Here is a 22,936-nt window from a genome sequence, read left to right as displayed (position 1 = left end):
TTCCATGGTCTGTGCGTCACCTAGAACATGTTTTATTGATAGACTTCCATGCTCTGTGTGTCACCTAGAACATGTTTTATTGATAGACTTCCATGGTCTGTGCATCACCTAGGACAAGGTTTTATTGATAGACTTCCACAGTCTGTGTGTCCCCTAGAACATGTTTTATTGATAGACTTCCATGCTCAGTGTGTCACCTAGAACATGTTTTATTGATAGACTTCCATGCTCTGTGTGTCACCTAGAACATGTTTTATTGATAGACTTCCATGCTCTGTGTGTCACCTAGAACATGTTTTATTGATAGACTTCCATGGTCTGTGTGTCACCTAGCACATGTTTTATTGATAGACTTCCGTGGTCTGTGTGTCCCCTAGAACATGTTTTATTGATAGACTTCCATGGTCTGTGTGTCACCTAGAACATGTTTTATTGATAGACTTCCATGGTATGTGTGTCACTGAGAACATGGTTTTAGTTGCCACCCATACTGGCTTAAGCAAAAAGGGACTGAGTAGGTCAGGAGTAGGCCTGGCTGGACATGATCTAAGCCCTAAAGCCCATCCTTACATTTCTCCCTCTGCTTCCTTCTCTGTTGCCCCATTCCTAGTGGGCTCCTTCCTGGTGGCACGTGGCTCTAGCAGCTCTATCTGTGCCGCTTCTCAGCTCCAAGAGTCCAGACCCTTGGGAATTTATTTCAGGCTTGCCTTGGCCACGGGCTTCTTGGGGGACCTTGAGGGTCAGCTTTCACTCTTCTCTGTCTTCTATTTCTATTTGTAATTCAATTAAAATTGACAAGCCCCAAACTCCTACTATATTCTAAGCTCTATAGGCCTGAGAACACCAAGATGAATAAAATATTTCTACAGATCTTGGGGAGGTCACAGGATGTTAGGAGGCAGGGAAACCCTTTTAATTGTGAATTATTAAACTGAGCGGATTCTAGAGAGGGCTCATCTCTCCCGGGATCTTGACGGAAGAGTCCTCAGAGAAATGGCGGGTAAAGCCCCTCTGGGAGCAGACTCCATCCTGCAGACAGGCCAGAGGAGCAGGGGACGGCCTCCCAGTGGAGAAGAGCATACGGAGTGGTTTTAATCTCCATCAAGCTCTGTTTATCAGATTTCCCAGCTGCCCCTGCACCATCCTCTTCTCATCTTGTGCCCCTCCCCCGTCATCTGCCCTCCCAGGCCAGCACTGTTCCACTGTGTTTCTTTGCACACATTTGGCAGGTGCATTCATTACTTTGTGTCATTATTTACTTATCTCCCTTCCCTAGTTCCTTTTTTTGCTCATTTTCTGGGCTGCACAATTAGTGCCCTATTTTCAAGCAATAGGCCCCCATTAGCAAAGGGGTTGCCACTCCAAGGACAGACTTTGTCATCAGAAACTTGGTTCCCAGGCACTGAAATAATGGAGTCAGCCCTGGGCTGTATTCAAGGAAGACTGGAGGGGATGGGTAGAGCATGGAAATATCAGCCATTTCTTGTGCTGGAAATACAGTGCAGTCGTCTTGAACCTGAGGAAGATAAGTAGCTTAGAGGAGGGAGAAAGCAGCTCCTTCGATGGCTGAGGAGTGAGGAGGAAAGGAGAGGCCTGGGCCTGGCCTAGGGTTGGAGCCCAGTTCTGTTACAATGGCAGTAGGTGGAAAGCAAACCCTTCCTTGGGTTTGCCCCTTCCCAGCACCTGGTTGCATGCACGGAATTCCTGGAGCCTGAGCTGGAGCACATGGCCCAGTCGTGGCTTTTTTCCCCTCCCACCGATCTGACCCTGGCTATTCTGAAACCAGGAGGAAGTGCACCTGACCACCTCTGCTCGTTGTACAGTGGAGAGGATTGAATACAAGAGGGTGCGAGGTGTACAGTGCAGGGAGGCCTCTCCTGAGTCCTTTGCACTTAGTGAGCAGGGAGGAGACCCCTCTCCGGAGAGGGGCAGAGGGTTTCCTTTCTGCAGGTGCTGTGTCTGCCAAGCCAAAGAGACCGTGGCCCCAGACAGGCCCGAGCTTGTGGTGAGCTCCCCAGCAGCTCTGGACAGTGTAACCCCGGAGGGTACCAGCGCGAGCATTGGGAAGACCGCAGCGCTCTGCACTGGCTCCAACCTCTAGTCCAAAAACCCTCCAGGGCGGCGCATTACTAAGGGCAGAGCTCTTTATCACAGTCAGTTCTCGAAAGCTGACCACAGAGAAGCCTTCTGTTCACTGACTTTTCAGGGGTGTTGGTCACTGGGAAGGAAGGGCTGCGATGGGAATTTCTAGGTTGGAGGGGCGCGGGACACTGGAGACCCTGTGAGGAGACGAGAGAAGACGCTGGGGTGGAAGTGTTGGGCACAGGCCTGGACATGTCCAGGTCTTCTCCACTGTTGTGAGACCACCTTCTGCTACTGCCCCCCCCCCCCAAAAGACTGAGGAGCCCTGAGGCAAGGGCCACATTGGTTTTGCTCACAGCTGTTGAACCTGTAGCCTCCTATGGACACTCTGGTTTAGCGCCCATAATGCAGAGGCCACTGCCGAAAGCAGCTTGCCCATACTATTTTTCATTTCATTGTTTTTAAAAATTTCCCCAGGGATATATTTACCCAGGTTTTATTCTTCATTCTCCTAAAATCAGAGAGTCTATTGCGTGCACAAAAAAGCATTATTCTATGTGTATAGAACGTTGGAATGTTGACAGATATAACACTGCCTTGTTCAGGGGCTATTTTTAGGTGTGCGCCTTATCTTAAAGTCACTCTAAAATCCCAATGGATATAAAACCTGTCTTTTAAGACTCTTTTAATTCCTGATTTAGAATATATAATAGGTGTTTGGCAGTTATTTCCCCAGTGAGACTCTTGAGTGTCTTTAGTGCCAGAACAGTGTCTTATATTTATTCATCTCCCCTTTCAGTGTTCTACACATAGTAGGTCTTGTCTCAGAGGCAGGACCGTTTTTGAACAGCAGTGTGAGCAGTTCAGGCCCCGGGAAATGGCGCTCCTGTAAGCACGCCCGTGGACGCACATTAATAGATGCCCTTTTCTCTGTGCGAGGCTTTTTCTTTTGTCTTCTTTCTGTGTTTGGTACATGAACAGGCTGTCTCTCTGTGGGGAAGAGCAGAAAGCTTCTGGGGTGCAGCTGTTACATCCACATGTGGAACCTGGCCGCAGAGATGACCACCTGCACCAGTGGTCCGTCAGTAGATTCCACTCTGCGTGTCGTTTTCTGGTCAAAGGAACTGGTTTTCTTGATTTGTTAGAAAAGGGCACATTTTGGCCAACTTTGGAATGGGTAAATACATGTTTTGATATCTGCCTGGACTGAGTTTTGGATTGCCTTTTTTCCCCCTGAATTTTGGAAATTCCAGATTTAAGAGTGCATTTCCTCTTAAACTGTGTTTTCAAGTGATCACACTGTATTTATAGGCAGTAATTATTATCTTCTTAATGTGTTTTTATTGATTTTAGAGAGGAAGAAAGGGAAAGAGAGAGAAACATTGATCACTTGCCTCCTGCATGCACCCCATCAGGGCCGAACCCACAACCTGAGCATGTGCCCTGACCAGGAATCAAACTGGTGACCTTTTGGTGCCCAGCATGATGCACAACCGACTGAGCCACACCAGCTGGGACCAGTAATTATTTCCTTTAAGAGGTGAAATATCTTCTCACACCTTTTTCCTAAAATATCTAAGTCTTTAAGAAGCATTCTTTAGTTTTTCTCTCTCTTCTACATTTGTATCTACCTGGCAAGGACCCTCTGCTGCATTTCTGTTGGAAAGGAGTAGGTGGGTGCAAGAGAATTACTACTTCATGTCTCCTCCTTGTTTAATGGCATAATAATTGATTTCTTCACACCTTGCCACTTTAGAATAACACTTGATAACCCCCAGAAAGAGTCCAAGGTGAGGCATGGCTCTCCAGGGGAATTTATGGGCCACTCACCAGTGCACCCAACCTTACTAACTTTCGGGCTCTGGTCTGGGGTCATCTGTCCCGTGGGAAACTGAAGTCAGTGCAGTCACATGCGGGGCCATCCCTGCCGAGACCAGGTAACAAGATAAAACGTTTACCCCTCTTAGCTGGGAAGAGGAAATGTCCATTCACTCACAGCATTAATCCTTTGCATAATATTTTTATGCTGTTTTCCTCTGCGTGTAAACCTTTATTTGGTGCCTTCTCTCTTCTGTGGTGGGACTGACTTTAGGGCCAAGGAGAATTTGGGAGATAATTCCTCCCACCCTCCTTTCCTGTGGCTGCAACAACGGCCGAGTCCCAGTGCCGCTTTGATATAAAAAAATGTTCCGAGCCACTCGCCTGCGTGGCCTCCGCCTGCCTTGTCTTAGAGGCACATCATTTCTGCACATCAGTATTAACAATTCAAACACCCTGAAATGCTAATAGCACTGGTAAGCTTTTAATTCCGTGGAATTTATTGCTTGCTGTATTTCCATGAATTTATAACGCTTTGATTCTTAAGAGCCCTATTTAATCAGTTTTGCCTGGCACGGAACATAATAAACAACGTACCGGTGGAGAGTGCCACTCGGGGAGGCTGCTAACAAGGAAGTTAAATGCTTCTGCCACTAGCAGTTTCTTCGCTGTATTTTTCATGAACTGTAATGTACTTTGCTGGCTTCAGAGCGGTGGTTAAACACAGGGACCCACCGTGCAGCATTCGCCTCTCAGACGTCGCTGGGTGTCTTTGCAAAAAGCACAGAAGAAATCAGCGCTCTGAGCCTCACTTTTTTTCTCTTCTGGCTTAATGGGTTCTAATACTTTTTCATTATCTTTACCTTAATCTCTTAGCATATGATTTATGGACTGGAATGGTGAGTGATATCAGTGGGCAAAAACAATCATTAGAGGCTGTTAAGGAACATTTATTGTTTATTTGGCTGCCTGTCTATAAAAGTGCACATGATGGCCCTAATAGCAAAATATCAAATTATCAAGTGCTTTAAAGCAGAAAATGTCATTTGTTCCTCAAAACTGTACCAACTTTATATAATTGCCCTTTTAATTATCCCTAGTGGCCCATGAAATTTGCAAATAGAGCATCAAAGGTTTGATTTACTTACATGTTGCACTTTGGCGAGACTCTTAATGAATATTGTTTAGTACTAATGCTGAGATGAAATGTGTAAATGTTTATAGTGAGGAGCTTAGACATGGGAAGATTAGCAATAAAACCGAATCGATGGAGTTCCTTAGGATGGAGCATCATGGCCATATGCTTGGACCTAACCTTTTGAAAAATACTTTTTTTGGTGGCATTTCATTAACTCAGGTCTAGATGAACGATGTTACGTTTAGTTTTGCAGTTTCTCTTTCTGCCTACGTGACCGCACTGTTACTTTCCTGAGGGACACTATGTTTCCTGGCAGTTCGGGGTTGGGGTCAGCTGCCGCTGCAGAAATCACGTCTCCAAGGTGACACTCAGCACTAGAGCACTAGGAGCCCGTCCTCGGGTGTGGTCTCTGTGGGTGGCTTCCAGGGGACAGCTTCCCGGCTCCCCGGGGCCCACCCGGGTGGGAGGCCCCCTGGGACCGTAGTGTCGGTGCCCTTGGAGTTAGTGGGCAGCGTCGTGTGTCATGAGATGAGAAACAAAAGCTGCTGTGAGCGATGGGCACCGGATCCTCCCGGATGTGCTGCTGGGGCGAGTTTCCACCTCTCTGTGCTCAGGCGCCTTCCCAGATGCTGTCTGGCTCTGCAGAGCGGAGGCACATCGGCACCATAGGCAATAGGAGCAGCGATGCAGGATGGCGGCAGGGAGGTCCTGGATCCCATCGCAGGCCCTTCCTCGGATACAGGGAGCTCTTGGTTCTCGTGGCGGAGGGTGAAATAATCCTGGGGAAGCTGGCACCCCCCGGCTGATACCACCAGTGGTGACTGCCTCGTGGGTGTGGTGTGCCGACTGCCTGTTCCTTGCCTGCTGCTGAGCCTGTCACAGGCGCAGACAGGAGCGGGGAAGGCCGTGAGGGCACATCTTCGCTCCTCTCGATCTGCCTGGCTCGTCACTGGGTCAGAGGGCTGGCCCCGGGTCTCCAGAAAACCTCGCTGACTGTTGCCTGGTGACTTGTTCTCAGAGTGATGGCGGAAGAGCATTTCCGCTCAAGGTCTCCCCTGGCGGCCGATGAAGAGCCCTTGGAGTTCCTGGGCTCATGGTTTTGTGAGGGCGTGTCCCCCTGCCCGGCGTCCTGGGCGGGTCCTCAGCGCTCAGCAGCCGGGACACCGTGTTCCTGTCCTTCATGCGACCGTCTGACTCTCAGAGTTATTTTCTGCCTCTTTCATTCTAGCTAATGGCAATTTTGAAGCTGAAATAATTTCAAAATTATTAAGCCGCTGGCATTTTTAAGCAATCTGTTACCCTGTCTGCAGGAGTAGTAATATTTGCCTGGTTTGACTGCTTTTGTCTTACACAGTGGCGTCCCGCACCCTTACCTACTGTCTCTTTTGCAAATGGTATCTCTGCTCTCGCTTTTAGCTGCATGACCTTGTCCTTCCTCAGACAATAGTTGATTCCTCCCGCAAGTTGCACGTCGCACATCAGGAGCGCAATTCTGCCAGGTGTCCCCGTCCTGCGCCCACTCACCGTGCAGCCCCCTGGCTGCCGCGCTGCCCTCTTCCCATGGTCTGAGAGCGTCCAGACCTTGGTCTCTTATCTTTGGTTTTCCTTTTAAAACAATGTATTTGTATAGATTTCAGAGAGGAAGGGAGAGGGAGAGAGATAGAAACATCAATGATGAGAAACATTGATCGGCTGCCTCTTGCACATCCCCCACTGGGGATCGAGCCCGCAGCTCGGGCATGTGCCCTTGACCAGAATCGAACCCAAGACCCTTCAGTCCGCAGCTGATGCTCTATCCACTGAGCCAAACTGGCCAGGGTTGGTTTTCCTTTTGGGTTCTCCTCCACACGGATCTTCTGTAAACTCCTTTAAACTTCTCTAAGATGGTCTAATTCTGACTCTCTTTCTCTCATACATTTATGGTGGGAGGAGCTCTCTGAAGCCAGGAGCGCCCTGGGCCACATCCGTTACTTCCGGCTCATGGAGTATTGATAGGTGATACAAACATTCATGCAATTTATGGTATCTTCTCAACATTTACCTTAAATAGTTAATGTTTTCACACACACACGATATATAATGCAGCAGGAGTCATGTGATTTACCCAAAGTACTACTTCCAATGTGATCCATCAATGGAGCTTCAGGTTAAATTCACTCCTGACATTGGATTTCCGTGACTGAAGGGAAGATTTGATTGCTGCGCGCATTGAAAGGCCCAGGCTGTGGCTGTGGCTGTGGGCATGGGCTGGGCGCTTGCGGCTCTTCCTCACGGGAGTCCCATTCCTAGGCACCCTCCCCACTGGCCCCGCATCGGTACTTCTAGGCTTGAGGGATTCTTTCCGACGGTAAAAATGAACCCACCGTTTGGTGGGGTTCAGACCCTCCCCTGCTCTGCGTCTCGTTGTAGGTCCAGGTAACACTCCAGTCATCCCACCACACAACCTCTTGTACTTTGGAGCCTGGTTCTCAACTTGGGGTGCCCTCACCTGTCTCCTGAGTGTGACATGTGCTCCTGCCTTTTGATGCCTGAACTGTAACCATTACTTTTCACTCCCTTCCTCCTACGTGATTCTGCCGAGCTTTGAGCTTTATTTGCATGTGTTTGTCACTTTGTTCTCAGTTTCCTTTGTACTTTATCCTTCTTTTGGAGTTGGTGCTCCTGGCGCCTGCTCGCTGCTGGCTCTCCCTGCGCATTGCCATGCCCTCAGACCCCGGCCAGCCTGGCGCCAGCCTGCTGCTCCCTGCGGAGCCCTGGTTCTGTCCTGTCCTGGGCGTCTCTGAGAAAAGAGATGAGCGTTCCTCATGGCAGCTAGTTCCTTAGGTGTCTCTTCCCACACAGGGCTGGTTCTTCCTAGCGGAGAACCTTCTAGTTGGTTCCCCAGCACTGACACTGAGCTGAAGGGTGAGTGTGGGCAGTGGGGGCCAGACAGTGGGTTTGCCGCAGAGCTTGCCCCCAGGACTCTGGAACCCAAGGCCATTCTTTCGTTCAGCTCTGGGATCTTCTTTGACTTCAAGGAGCCAGAATTACCCCTTATCTGTTTCCCAACAGATTTCCTTTGGTCACTTGTGGCAGGTACGTAGAACAGAGCTAACACAGTTCTCAGTGAATTCAGCTTATAGTGTTGTTTGGCCAAACTTATGGTTGTCATTGTTGTTAGGCCAAAGAGAAGCAGTCCAGAAATCTCCTGAGCGAGAAGGACGCAGAGTTTGTTGTTTTCTCTTCCTGTTTTCTCGCCTGCCACCTCTACACTCCTGAGGTTGGAGCTGGGACCTCGTGGAGTAGAGTGCTCTTGCCCCAAAGCTGAGGGAGTGTAAGTGGGACAGGCGAGGTCTCTAGAATCAGACGAACTGGGTCTTCATCGCAGCTCACCACTGCCTCTCTGTGTGATCTTGTGCTGGCAACTCTCTGAGCTTCTCTTTCCTCATCTGGTGAGGGTCCCCGCGCGGGGGCTTGGCCAGCTTGAAAACAACCATCAGCCTCTCACCCAGGCTGGCCAGGCACCCCAGCAGGACCCCCCTCCCCACCCTGAAGGGGGTGTGGCCAGCCTGAAAATGGCCCTCAGCCCCTTATCCAGGCTGGCCACACCCCCATGGGGTGAGGGTCCCCACTATGAGGCTTGACCAGCCTGCAAACTGCCATCAGCCCCTCACCCAGGCTGGCCAGGCACTCCAGTGGGGACCCCCCACCCTGAAGGGGATGTGGCCAGCCTGAAAATGACCCTCAGCCAGGCTGGCCAGGCACCCCAGCGGGACCCCCACCCTGATTCGGGACACCCTGCAGGGCAAACCAGCTGGCCCTCACCCATGCACCAGGCCTCTATCCTATATAATAAAAGGGTAATATGTAAATTTACCCTAACAGCAGAACCACTGGGAATGACTGGTCACTATGACACACACTGACCACCAGGGGGCAGATGCTCAATGCAGGAGCTGCCCCGTGGTGGTCAGTGCGCTCCCACAGGGGGAGTGCTGCTCAGCCACAAGCCAGGCGGACGGTTGGGAGCCAGCTATCCTGGATTGTGAGAGGGATGTCTGACTGCCCATTGTGGGATCGGGCCTAAGCGGGCAGTTGAACATCCCTTGAGGGGTCCCAGATTGGAGAGGGTGCAGGCTGGGCTGAGGGACATCCCCTCCCCCCATGCACGAATTTTGTGCACTGGGCCTCTAGTGAATAAATATAAAAGCAATAGAGAAGAGCCTGGTGCATGAAATGTTAGTTATTTTTTGTAATGTTCAGAGTGCCTAATAAAGGACTCATCGGTTGCTTAGGTCTGTCAACTAGCGGTGTGGGAGCTGCTCAATGGACAGTTTTGTGCTTGGAAAGCCACAGTGGAAGGCTGATGATGAGAACATGCGAACCTCCTTGCACTCTAATCCAGTGCTCAGCAAACCAAACAAAGAGGCAGGAAGGGCAGATGCCCAAGCAATTAGAGAATCAGTCGGCCCCCTCTCTGCGGCAGTCTTTCGGAGTTATGAGGACTGGAGGACTGAACTCTGTAATGTCTCTATAAGGCCACTCAGGGCTCTCCATCCCGGTGTCAAGATTCCATGCGTCCTGCATTGCTCCTCCTCACTTGACTGCATTCTAGAATTGTATGTGTTGGCCGTTTATCATAAATATTCCATGGGCCTTTTGAATTCATGTGTTTTGGAAAATGTCCCTTTAATTTGCTTTCCTTTCTGAGCCCAGTCGTCTTTTTTCTCTCTAGAAATCACTCCAGGGCATCTCTGAGGATTGTTGAGTGTCCGTGATAAGGTGACAGGCATGGGTGACTTGATAGTGGGGGCACTAATGCAGAAATTACGCTGAGAATTAAATTTGCCATTGGATCTAGAAGCCGGAATGTTTTTCCCCTCAGACTATTTCTGGGGGGAGGTGTTAGTCACTGATGAGGTTTTCTATACTACGCCTCTCAGAATCCGGGTTTCCTCTGGCTGCACTCTGGCTGCTTGTTATCAAATAGTTCTGTGGGGCGCTTTGAGAAGGGACTGCATCTCCGCCAAGGTAGCTTATGTGTGACTAGAGGCTGGGTGGGTCGAGCAGCTTCATGTAGAAACAGGTAATTGGCACTTTTCAGAGTTGATTCCTCTTACCCTTTCAGTTCATGTGGGCTCCCCAAGTTTGCACAGCACCCTACCCCCGCACTCACAACTGAAGACATTATTTCCGAAGCAATGACCAGACCAGCCGTGGGCAAACTACGGCCCGTCTGAAATGAATAAAACTAAAAAAAAAGAAGACCGTACCCTTTTGTGTAATGATGTTTACTTTGAATTTATATTAGTTCACACAAACACTCCATCCATGCTTTTGTTCCGGCCTCCGGTCCAGTTTAAGAACCCATTGTGGCCCTCGAGTCAAAAAGTTTGCCCACCTCTGGACTAGACAAAGGTTTCAAGCTCCTGAAAGGTCAGGGGCAATACTCACTTCTCTGTGTCAGATCACAAAGGATCTGGCACACAGTAGGACTTAACATACACATTTATTGGCCACCCACTGAGTAGGGAGTGTGAGCACTTTTTCCTTACTGGGAGTTTTCTATGACTGGCTGTATTTCAGTTTGGATTGAATTGGGTGCATGGAACAGAAACCTGACTGTGGGGAATTAATCCAGGGTTGGCAGACTTTTTTGTAAATAGCCTGACAGTAATGCAGGCTGTACCGTCTGTCACAACCCAACTCTGCAGTTGTAGCATGAAACAGCCATAAAAATGCTTCAATCAGCAGGCGTGGCTCTGTTCCAATAAAACTTGACATCAACAGGCTCCAGGTTTGGCCCATGGGCCACAGCTGTGGCCCCCCAGCCTAATCGAATTGGAGGTTATTTTTGTTGAACGAGATTGAGTCTAGAAGTAGGCCCTCCACGGTGGGGCCTCTGGTCCAGGGACCCCTCCGCAGTGGGGCTTCTTGTCGCTGTCAGTCCACCATCTTTCCCACAGGGCTTTGTTCTCGGGTCTCAGTGGCTCTGGGACTTCAGACATCAGAGGTACAGGAAGAAGGTGGAAGAGCAAAGGACAAAGACATTCGTTCTCTCCAAATTTTGCCTTTTGTAAAATTATCTTCCCGATTTGCTTTCTTACTTCAGAAGGAACGCCCTTCCTTTGCCTTTCCATCTGCATCTCATTGGCCAGACCTTGCTGAGGGCTCCTCCCATGACAAGAGAGCTGGGATGGCGGATGGCGAATGTTTTCACTGAGCACATTGCTGCCCAAGCAAAGCTGGGCTCCTGCTGCTGAGGAAGAGGGAGGTGATGGAGACTGGACAGCAACTGGTGGGATCTACTGTACTACAGGGTTTCCGGAGGGGGGGGCGGGGGGCGGGGAGGGCAGGGGGAGATTGCAGGGTTTAAAAGTTACTTTTATTTTTTCCCATCTCCACTCCCCTTTGGCACCATCAGCTTATTCTGTATACCGGTGGGTCTATTTCTGTTTTGTTTATTCACTTTATTTTTTTTTTTAGATTCCACATAAAAGTAAAATCATACAGTGTTTGTCTTTAATGTCTGACTTTTTTTTAACTTAGCATAATTTCCTCTAGATCTATCCGTGTTGTCACAAATGGCAAGATTTCATTCTTTTTTGTGGCTGAGTGCTATTCCATTGTATTTATGCGCCACTTCTTATTTATCCATTCATCTATTGATGGACACTTGGGTTGTGTCCATATCTTGGCTATGGTAAATAATGCTATAATGAACATTGGATATATATATATATATATATATATATATATATATAATCTTCAAGTTAATGTTTTGTTTTCTTCCACTAAATACCTGGACTTGGATTTGCTGTGTTGTATGGTAGATCTAGTTTTAGTTTATTGAGAAATCTTCATACTGTTTTTCACAGTGGCTGCATCAGTATGTATTCCCACCAACAGTGCACTAGGGTTCCCTTTTTTTCGCATCCAGCTAGCAATTGTTTGTTGATATATTGATGATAGCTATTCTGACAGGTGTGAGGTGCTATCTCATTGTGGTTTTAATTTGCATTTCCCTGATGATTGGTGATGTGGAGTATCTTTTCATATGTCTGTGTCTAGGTCTTCTGACTTTTTTAATTGGGTTGTTTGTGGGGTTTTGGTGTTGTCTGTGTTTCTAATATATTTTGGATATTAACCCCTTATCAGACATGTCATTGGAAGTATCTTCTCCTATGTAATAGATCTTTTCATTTTATTGATTATTTCAATCTTCACTGTGCAAAAGCATTTTAGTTTGATATAGTCCCATTTGTTTATTTTTTCTTGTGTTGCCCTTGCCTGAGGAGACATACCCCAAAAGATATTGCTAAGCATAAGATTAAAGAGGTTACTGTCTCTATTTTCTTCTAGGAATTTCATGGTTTCAGGTCTTATATTTGTCTTTGATCTACTTTGAGTTTATTTTTTGTATACTGTGTATGAAATTGGTCCAGTTTCATTCTTTTTACATGTATTTGTCTAGTTTTTCAACAACATTTATTGAAGAGACTGCCTTTATCCCATTTTATATTCTTGCCTCCTTTGTCGTAGGTTAATTAACCTTATAAGCAGGGATTTATTCATGTGCTATCTATTCCATTGATCTATCTTTTTTTAAATATATTTTTTATTGATTTCAGAGAGGAAGGGAGAGGAGAGAGAGAGATAGAAATATCAATGATGAGACAGAATCATTGATCGGCTGCCTCCTACATGCCCCACACTGGAGATCGAGCCCTAAACCCGGGCATGTGCCCTGACCGGGAATCGAACCATGACCTCCTGGTTCCTAGGTGGGTGCTCAGCCACTGAGCCACGCCAGCTGGGATATATATATATATATATATATATAGCCAGTATTATATTGTTTTATTATTGTAGCTTTGTAGTATAGTTTGATATCTCCCATTTTGTTCTTTCTCAAATTTTATTTGGCTATTCAGGGTCTTTTGTGGTTCTATATAAATTCTAGGTTTAGTTGTTCTAGTTCTAAGAAGAATGCCATTGGTATTTTAATAGGGATTGCATTGAATTTATATATTGCTTTAGGTAGTAGGGACATTTTTAACAATATTAATTATTCTAATCCACTAATATGATAATATTCTTCTGTTTATTTGTATCTTCTATTTTTTTTCAATGTCTTATAGTTCTCAGAGTACAGGTCTTTCACTTCTTTGGTTAAATTTATTCCTATGTGTTTGATGCTTTTGATACACTTGTAAATTGGATTGTTTTCTTCATTTCTCTTTCTGTTTGTTTGTCATTTGTGTATAGAAATGCGATGATTTCTGTATACTGATTTTGTATCTGGCAACTTTATTGAATTCATTTATTAGTTCTAGTAGTTTTTTGGTAGATTCTTTAGGATTTTATATGTAAAGTATCATGTCACCTACAAATAATGAGAGTTTTTCTTCTTCCTTTCTGATTTGGATGCCTTTTATTTCTTTTTCTTATCTTATTGCTTTGACTAGTACTTAGTGGACATCTTTGTCTTGTTCATGATCTTAGAGGAAAAGTTTTCAGCTTTTCACTATTGAGTATATTAGTTGTGTTGTGCTGTAGTTTCAAAACCTTCCCCCATCTCATCCTCTCTCACCAACTACTTTCTACTGAGGATTAGTTATATATTAAGCGTAAGAGGTACTGGTTAATCACCTGTTTGGCAGGTTCAAGTCTCAGCTTATTTCAGCTCTTCTTCTGTTTTTATGACCTTGACCTCAGTTTTCTCAGCTTTAAAATGGGAACCTAGAGTAGTATGTACTCTGCAGTTGAGAGCGGTACATTTGAGAATGTATGTGAAGCACTTAGCACTGTGCCAGCCGATGGTCACACTCAGTAAAGGTGCATATCATCATTATGACGACTATGGATGTACAAGTTATGTTATTATCTCCACTTGCTCTTTCTAATACAGATATATTTATTTGAAAAAAACATAAGAAAATAAAGGAATAATGAATATAAGCTTTATGGCTAATACAAAGTATGAGGAAGGATTGGTGCAGGAGCTGACTCTCAGTTGTCATAAGTATTCCACAAGAGTGTGAGATTTTATTTTATTATTATTATTTTTATCCTCACCCGAAGATACTTTTCCATTGCTCTTCAGAGAGAGTGGAAGAGAGAGGGAAAGACAGAGAGAAATATCGATGTGAGAGAAACACATCGATTGGTTGCCTCCTGCACGCGCCCTGAGCAAGGCCCGAGCTGGGGAGGAGCCTGCAACCGAGGTATGTGCCCTTGACCAGAACTGAACCTGAGACCCTTTGGTCCATAGGCCGGTGCTCTATCCACTGAGCCAAACCAGCCAGGGCAAGAGTGTGAGCTTTTAAATATAGGCCCCCACCTGATTAGACAGCAACGTTTGCGATAAATAGCACTAGAACCACTAAAACCCAATCACCAAAACCCTAACTGTGATCACATCCTCTCAGCAGCTGTAAAAATTCCCTTTTAATGGCATCGCACAGACTAGGTTTCGTTGTTTTATTTTAGTTTTAAACATATTTAAATTCCTCTGGAAGTCTGATTCTGTCCAGGCCAAGTTCCCTCTGTGCTGTGTGCATAGCAGAGGCCTCAGTGCTGCATCCCCTGCCCTGACCCGGCCGCCAGTGGTGGGACGAAGTGCTCTGAGGACAGGCGTGGGAAACACCGAGCGGAGTGCTGCTGGCGGCATAGTCCTGATTTAAATGCATCTCTTCTGGGTTCCAAGAGTTCTCTCGGCCGCTGTGTGAGGAGGCCTTCCTCAGGTGCATGGCAGGCTTGGCATTTGCTTTAGGAGGCCAAGCCACTGTGCTCATGGATTCCCGGGGCCACCCAGGCACTGATGAAGCAGCCTTGCAGGGGCTCCCGATTTGCTAGGTCAAGTCAGGAAAGCAAGAACCTTACGGATAGATCGTGGAAGGTTTATTTCTCAGACCAGTCACAATACTGGAGGAACCACCCGGGCGTCACTTTAAGCCACGCCTCACATTCTCGCGGAAATCTCTGTGATTCCATGACACAGGAGAGGAGCTGGGTGAACACCGAGGACTCGCCCGTGTAGGCTCTGACCCTCGCTCAGCAAGGGGAGTGATTTGTTTCCTGGGTTGGTTTCCTGCCCACCTTTTTGCGGACCTTTTAATTTAAAAGAGACAGTGATTAATGATGCTTTGAGATGCTGACATTTTTTTCTCTTTTAAAGGGCAGCCTCTTTCTTTTCTACATAAATTTGATGTTGGAAGTAAACCATGAGTATACACATTATATTGCTCATTCATTTCTGGGTGTGTTAGGCATACCTTGACCTCGTTCCCTGTTCCAAAGTTATGGTGCACGCAGGGCTCCTATCTTCTTTGTAGCTTTAGCATTCAGTGTCTGGTATATAGTTCGAATTTGACAAATACTATCTATCTGTTCAGTGAACCAGTAGATGAATGAGTTAATAAATGATATTTAATAATAATCAGGACCTGTGTGGAGGGCAGTTCAAAAAGTATAATTCCAGACAGCTTGTGTGTCTTCTTATTGAGAATGAATATTCTGTAGGCTATGTCTTTGGTCTTTGTTTCGAACCTGTGATGGTCCAAATGAAAGTAGTTCATAATGGAAAATCTTTCTGCCTCGGTTTCTTGATTGGACAGGAAATCAAGCCTCCAAGACACAGAGTCATCTTGAAGCCTGTGAATATTTTCACAGTCATTTTAGACTGCTTCCCAGCAACATAGCTTTAATGCCTTCAGAGCGTGTGACCTGTCTCACTATTCTGTGCCTCTTCAATAGTGGGTGTGTAGATGTCAGCATTTAAGAAAGGAACTGTAACTCTATTAATCACAGAGTTACATCGGGTCTTAGCAAATGTAGATTCTGCTTTAATATTTTTGTCTCGTTCTTTCAGAAATAAACTATATTTTCCTCTGATTTGCCATTTTATCCATTTTTATGTTTTCCTAACTAAATATGTCAAAGTACAAGAATTGGTCTTACTTTATGATTGCAGAACTGGAAACTACAGTTAAAAAAAAACACCCCAAGATTTTAAATTAATGTGTTTTATATTGTATTGAAAACTTAGTAATAATTTACCCCAAATGGCATTATTTAGATAGATTTATTAAATATAGAATACCGTCTAGACCTGAATGTGCTGTAAGATAGTTGCCTTGATGAAATGGCAGCTATCCGGACCTGTGTGCCTTTAAAAGGGAGAAATGACCAGTTGTGTGACCCCTTACCTTCTTCCCTGTGTCTGTACTTATTACCAGGGGCTCCTTCTGTGTCACCTGAATGTGCCCAGGGAACTCCCGCTTAGTGTCAAAGGACACCCAAAAGAAGGACAGTCAGTTAATGGTTTAACGGATTCCAAACTTTATTAGCAGTTTGTGCTTAGAGCAGTGGTTCTCAACCTGTGGGTCGCGACCCCTTTGGGGATCGAATGACCCTTTCACAGGGGTCGCCTAAGACCATGGGAAAACACATACATAATTACATATTGTTTTTGTGATTAATCACTATGCTTTAATTATGTTCAATTTGTGACACTGAAATTGGGGGGTCACCACAACATGAAGAACTGTATTAAAGGGTCGCGGCATTAGGAAGGTTGAGAACCACTGGCTTAGAGGAAGGGCAGATGGTGATATCTCTAAAGTCTCACTCAGGTTTCCTTGTAACTGCTGGTCTCCTCTGCCAGTTAGGAACTAGGAAGGTGGTTACACTGGATCCTCTTAAAGGTCCTTTCCCGCCTCCAGCAGCTCAGGGCCCCTGGCCTTGGTGACCGGCCACCTTCCGGCCGTGCGCCGCTGCCCGCTCCGCTCGCGGCCTCTCTCACATGCGCTGGCAGGTGAGGCGACAGGTGCTGCTCAGTGTCAGCCTCCTGCATTAAGGCTCATCCTTGTTTATGTATTCAACATGGAAATAAAGGAAATCAACTGAATTGTACATTTTGATTCTGAAGATTTTTCTCATCGTTCCTAACCATTCCTGTAGGCTGTGGCCAAATCTTGTGTCATATTTTAATTATTTTTGTCTTGGGTTTGTCGTTTTTTTACTTTCCTTTGAGTTTTAGTCTTATTCACCCCAAATAACAGGTTAAAAAATTGGTCCAAATATGAAACAGAAATATTAAGTTAGAATTACAGCTAGTATTTAGGAATGCGGGAATGCTTAACAGACTTTATCCCAAAGTGCAAAACACAAGCGTGTAGTAGTTGAAAAGTGAACCATTGCGTACATTTATGGACAAAACATGGAAACCGTGGCAAGCAGGCATGTGTGCTGTCTTCTGGGCACCCCTCCGCTTCCTCTCACCGTTAGAAAGTGTCCCAGCCAGTCCCCCGCCGCTGCTCCTCGCTGGGCTCCCACCTCCCTGCCTCCAGGGGGCACCCTGAGCCCCCGCAGGACTCCCTCAACCCCTGCCCTCAAGTTGCTTGTCCTGATGGGCTTTGGACAGAACTAACAGTTGGTCCACATACGAAGCACTCCCCATGGTGTCTGTTGGTTAGTTCTGTCATCGATGCCCTCTCATACATAGAGACTTTATTAAATAATTTGTAAGCATTTTTGTTTTATCACAAAGCCACCCACAGACCATCTGGTCCACCTGTAGGAAGTGCGCAGGGGAAGTCAGCACCCTCACTTGATGCCCGGGCTCGCGTTCCTCCCAGCCTTAGGGCCCTTGAATTAGAAACAGTCATGTGGGACCTGAGCACTCTTTCCTCACCGTCCTTGGTAGGTAATGGCAGTTAGGGAAACAATAGGGATAATCGCAGCTAACATTTATGCAGCATTTTGTGTGCGCCAGGAGCCATTCCGAATCCTTTGTATGTGGCTTCTCTTTGAATGTGGGATATATATACACTGAATGGCCAGATTATTATGACCACTTGACGTTTGTAGGCACATTGGCCGTACACTGCATCATATGGGATATGGAAGCCGAAGGCCTGTTCGAACACCTTTGCTGTCTGCAGTTACCAAGATAAAACGTCTCCAATTCGTACAGGAACACAAGGATTGGACAGTCGAGCATTGGAAAAAAGTCATGTGGTCCGATGAATCACGTTTCCAGTTGCATCATGCAGATGGCAGTGAGAATTTGGCAGAAATGGCATGAAAGCATGCACCCCACATGCATGAGTACAACCCTTCAAGCTGGTGGGGGCAGTGTTATGGTTTGGGGCATGTTTTCCTGGCATGATTTGAGCCCTTTAATTCGTGTGGAACAACGTCTGAATAGCACAACATACCTAAGTATTGTTGCTGATCAAGTTCATCCTATCATGTGGATGGTGTATCCCAATGGAGATGGCTTCTGCAAACAAGACAATGCGCCATGCCACCGTGCTCATATTGTGAAGGAGTGGTTTCAAGAACATGAGGGAGACTTTACCTTGCTTAGGTGGTCCCCACAATCACCAGATCTCAATCCAATTGAGCATTTGTGGGATGAAGTTAAAAGAGCCATCAGGCAGCTGGTTCCACAACCATCAAATCTCACAGAACTGGACAGTGCTATTCATCAGGCATGCTGTCAGATTCCTCGCATCACCTTTCAACATCTCGTGGAGTCAATGCCAAGAAGAATCGCCGCAGTATTGAAGGCAAAAGGTGGCCCAACGAAGTACTGATGGGTGGTCATTATATATATATATATCTCCCACGTTCAAAGACTGTTAAATCACGTTTACCCATACCTTCAGGAAAAAAAATCACTTCTACTGTTGTGGTAAACAACCTGCTTCCCTATGTATAATAGTCTGTCCCTCTAGCAACTTCAGCTTGAAATTATAGCTAATTTGCCTACAAATGTCAGGTGGTCATATAACCTGGCCACTCAGTGTGTGTGTGTGTGTGCGTGCGCGCGCGCATATATATATGCATTCTTGTAGGCCATACACACACCGCTGTTGACCCATTTTATAGATAATAAAACTGAGATACAGAGAGCCGAAGTGACATCTGCAAGGTCACACAGTGTGGCTTGAAGTAACCTGGGTGTGAAGCCTGGCACTCTGTCTCCTCCTGGGAGGCGTTGAGTACCATGCTCGCTCCCTCCTGGGGCAGCTCAGCCCGGTCTTAGGGCTGTTGTCTGGAACTTTCTCTGGGTCCAGGTTCGTGGCTGTTATCAGTGATGGTTCTAGACACAGAATCATTTCAGTTAAAAAAAATAGATTCCCAGACTTATAGCCTAATCAGAGCCCCCCTTTCTCCATCCTCCCTCCATACCCTTCCGCAGCCGAGCCCTGCACATTCGCTGTCTCCAGGTCTTTCCTGCTCTCTGTTCCTCTCTCCTTGTCTTTCCAGCTGTAGAATAGATGTGGCTTCTCAGCGTGCCTTCAGGGCCCTTCAGACGCAGGCCATCCAGCTGCTCCGGGCCTCCTGCAGGGCCCTCAGCGGCACCCGGCCTCGGCGGCCCTGCCCTGGAGGGCGGACCCACACAGGAGCTGTGTCAGCTGGGTCCTCCGCCTTGTGACGCTGTCAGACCCTCCTCCTTCCCTTTTCTGTCCTGCCCTTCTCATCGTTCCTAACCATTCCTGTAGGCCATGCCCAAGTCTTATGCCATATTTTAACTATTTTGCCTTGGATTTGTCAGCTGTGTGACTGTTTCCTTCAGCGTTGGGTGCCAATCTGCCTCCCCACCCCCATCCTAATAACATCCGGGCTCCCTTCCGCTTGGCGCAGAGGTCACAGCCGAGACCCCATGGGACTCCCCCCTGGCTGGGCGCCACCCTGTGTGTTTGTAGTTCATTGCAACCTTTGTTCGGATCTGCTCTGTATGTTATCGTGTGGCTTTCGGATTTGAAAGCCACGGACTCTTGTCTGCAGGTGAGAACCTATGTCACTCACTTTTGTGGGCCCCAGCGCATGGGGTGGAGATGGAGGCCGAGGGTGCGGCTGGCACAGCAATGATTTGTGCAGGGCCTGCCACACCAAGACGGCTGGGTATGTCGTATGTATTGTCAGCTCTGCTCTTGCTAACGAGTTTGAATTGCAGAGATGATTATTATCCATTTTACAGATGAATGTGTCTGTCCTTACCGCAGTCTGCTTTTATGAATCAGACGGCCTGGCCCTAGCGTATGTCATGCATCTACCCCATGGCTAAGCGAGGGCAGGGGACCTTGATTGAGGATCCCACCCTGTTTGCAACTAAGAGGGATGCGGGGGTTGTTAATTCTCCAATGGAAACTGAAGTGAGAATGGACTCTGGGTAGCCCTCAAATTCAGCAAGTCCCAGCTGTTCCTGAGTTCTGCGTGGAGTTGGTGGGGGAGCTGCGGTTTCGCTCTGTGAACAGTCCGCCTTTCGTGGCTGAGCCTCCTCTCTGACAGCATCTCCACTCTGCTCTGCACCACAGATCTGATGAGCTGCCCTCACCTGGGATGGCTTCCTCTGGTCTGTAAGTCACTGAGAAAGATGCAATAACGTCCCCAGGCCTGTAGCTAGCGCATGCTGAAGCCCTCCTCCAGCAAGTCTTAATAAAACCTGAGTCCTAAAAACCCATCATCAAATAATAAAAGAAATAGAGTAAATGCACAATTCATGAGATTAATATAGAGCAGGGAGCCAATCTTTTCCCCGTAATAATCTTTACTTTTATATCCTACTTTATGGGGGTGCTGTTTAATTTCATGTTCATTTACTTTAATTACTTCTTGCATGTAGTTTGCGGGAAAGTTTGCCATTTTCCAACATCTAAAAGATGGCTCGCTCGAGTTTCGTTTCAGACTCTGTTAGAATTAATACATAATAAAACCCAGTGTGTAAATTTCTCATTTTTCACCTCAAAGGATTGTTCATCTTAATAGAATCCGTTTTCCAGGGAGATTTTTATCAGAATTACAAGTCAAATTAGTTGAATGCATTTCTTCTGCTAATAAACAGACAGCCTTTCCCCTGAAAGCATCTCTGAATTCCAATAGCTCACCATTTCCTCTCAAGAGATCACTCTATAAATACCTAGGAATCAAAACATGAATGTGTTAGCCTGAAAGGTGATGGTTAAGATGGCGAATTCAAGAGGATAAAAGTGAAGGAAGGTTATAAAATCAAAATTTAAATATTGACTATGTGTTAGATTAAAAAAAAAAAACACACAAAAAAATTTAAAGGCATAGGATCCCTGTGTTTGTGGTTGCGTTTATGTGTGTGTTGGACGATGTGAGAGGGTCAGAGTCTACATATACTTCCCTAGAAACGTCTTGTGTGTCTAACCTAAAAGACCTGTGGGTGTAGTCGGACCCACGGGCAAGGGGCACTGTGCTGGCTGGATCGCCGCCTCCGTCTGCTTGGCCTTACGATGTGCAGGTCCAGGGTTACCGTGGGAGGCTTTGGGCCATGAAGCGATGACACGCCCTTACCGGCACGGAGAGGGTTACAGTTTCTTTCCAAGGCGTTATTAGGGGTGGGTGTGGTCCCTGACTTGCTGCTTGACCCCAGCAGCCCCTGGGATCTCCTGAGCTAGTTCACATCTTCCTTTAAGTTGAGTCTGAGTTGCTGTGACCTCAGCTGCTTGCTCACAAGGGTGTCAGATGTTGAGATGCTGAGTATTTGTGTCGTTCGTGCTGAGAAGCGCGTTCTCTCCCCTAGGTGTGGAAGATCCGACCCTATAGGAGAGACAGGGCCTGGCTTTTCTCCACCCGGATAAGCTGTCCTGCAGTGGACGATGCAGGGACATTGTCCAGGGAGCAGCTGGGAATCCAGTGTGTAAATGACAAGAGGAATTCTCAGGGCTAGGAGTGAAACCCACTTCAGTGTGTAGTTGAAATTCACCTTCTCTAGTATTTTTGCACAAGACTGAGAATAAAAAATGGTTATGATTGATGAAGCATTCAGTGTGTGTCTAACTATATGTTGGACTAGCGGGACTTTTAAATCACCCAAATGAAAGATTGCATTATCATGAACATTAATATGTAACAGTTAAGTGTGTCATTGTGGATCCTCAGCCTTGGCATTCACAGGGCTGAGTGACTGAGGCCAGCCAACCAAGAAAGAAAAACTTTTTATCAAACACCAGCTCACAGAGCTCCATGGAGGAGGCCAGCCCAGGGTCATGACTCTGATGGGTTATTTATGTTTGTGTTCCCAGCTCACATGGGGATTTTCAGTCACACCCATGTGGGCTTTAAAGATGCCCCCTGAGATATTACTGGGAAGAGAAAGGTAGGGTTGAAACCAGGGTGAAGACTTTATTCCTGGTGAGAAGAGGAAGTTAGGGAGGAGGAAAAATAATGAAGAATAACTTATCAAGAGCATAGAGATTAGGTTAGTTAAATGTGTAGAACGATTTTTATTTCTTATAGATGTGTTGCCATTTATATAGTTCAGAAATTATCAACTGTTAGAAAACCAATTCAAGAAAGTAGAAATTGGATTGTTGTTATTCTTTTTTATTTTTTGAAAAGTAGTATCTCTGCCTCAAAATATATAAGTAGTACATGTATATAGCAGAAAATTTGACCTATAAATAAACGGTTTAAAAATTAAAATTATCTCTGTTCTCAATTCAGAGAAATTTGATAATATATGTGTTAATGTTACATATTTCTAATTATTTTCAATGAGTAAATAGTTTTCTGTCTTTTTATTTAATACTAGGGGCCCAGTACACGAATTTGTGCACCTTGAAAGGAACTGTGGGCCTTGAGGCTGTGGTGGGCACAGGGGCGGGTCTCGGCCCACCCTCTGCAGCCCCTCCTGCCGCGGGCCCCTGTCCCCTGTCTGCCTGCAGCCCCGCTCCCACCATCACATCCTTGTGCTGACGGCACTGGCCCCACTCGCACCCACTGATGGCAAGGAGTGATTGGGGCTGGCGCCAGCAGCAGGTGCAAGCAAGTCCGGCACCCTGTGGCTGCTGCCCCAATCACCCCTCAGGAGCAGGGGGAGGTGGAGAAGCCATCAGGGGCAATTGGGGCCGGTAGCCACTGCTCGCGCCCACTGAT

At 46.6% G+C, this 22,936-nt stretch overlaps 1 protein-coding gene across 3 annotated transcripts in view; it reads left to right on the top strand.

Moving 5' to 3' along the window:
- FOXP1 (forkhead box P1) overlaps nucleotides 1–22,936 on the top strand; it is a 482,289-nt gene that overhangs the window by 199,034 nt on the left and 260,319 nt on the right. The gene's annotated exons all lie outside the window — the stretch shown is intronic.

This window comes from Myotis yumanensis, unplaced genomic scaffold (assembly GCF_028538775.1).
Source record: "Myotis yumanensis isolate MYYU_CA2020_CCGP unplaced genomic scaffold, mMyoYum1.0.hap1 SCAF_14, whole genome shotgun sequence".
NCBI classification, from domain to species: Eukaryota; Metazoa; Chordata; class Mammalia; order Chiroptera; family Vespertilionidae; genus Myotis; species Myotis yumanensis.
Note: the sequence above shows the minus strand (reverse complement) of the source record. Positions and strands in the feature narration are given on the sequence as shown.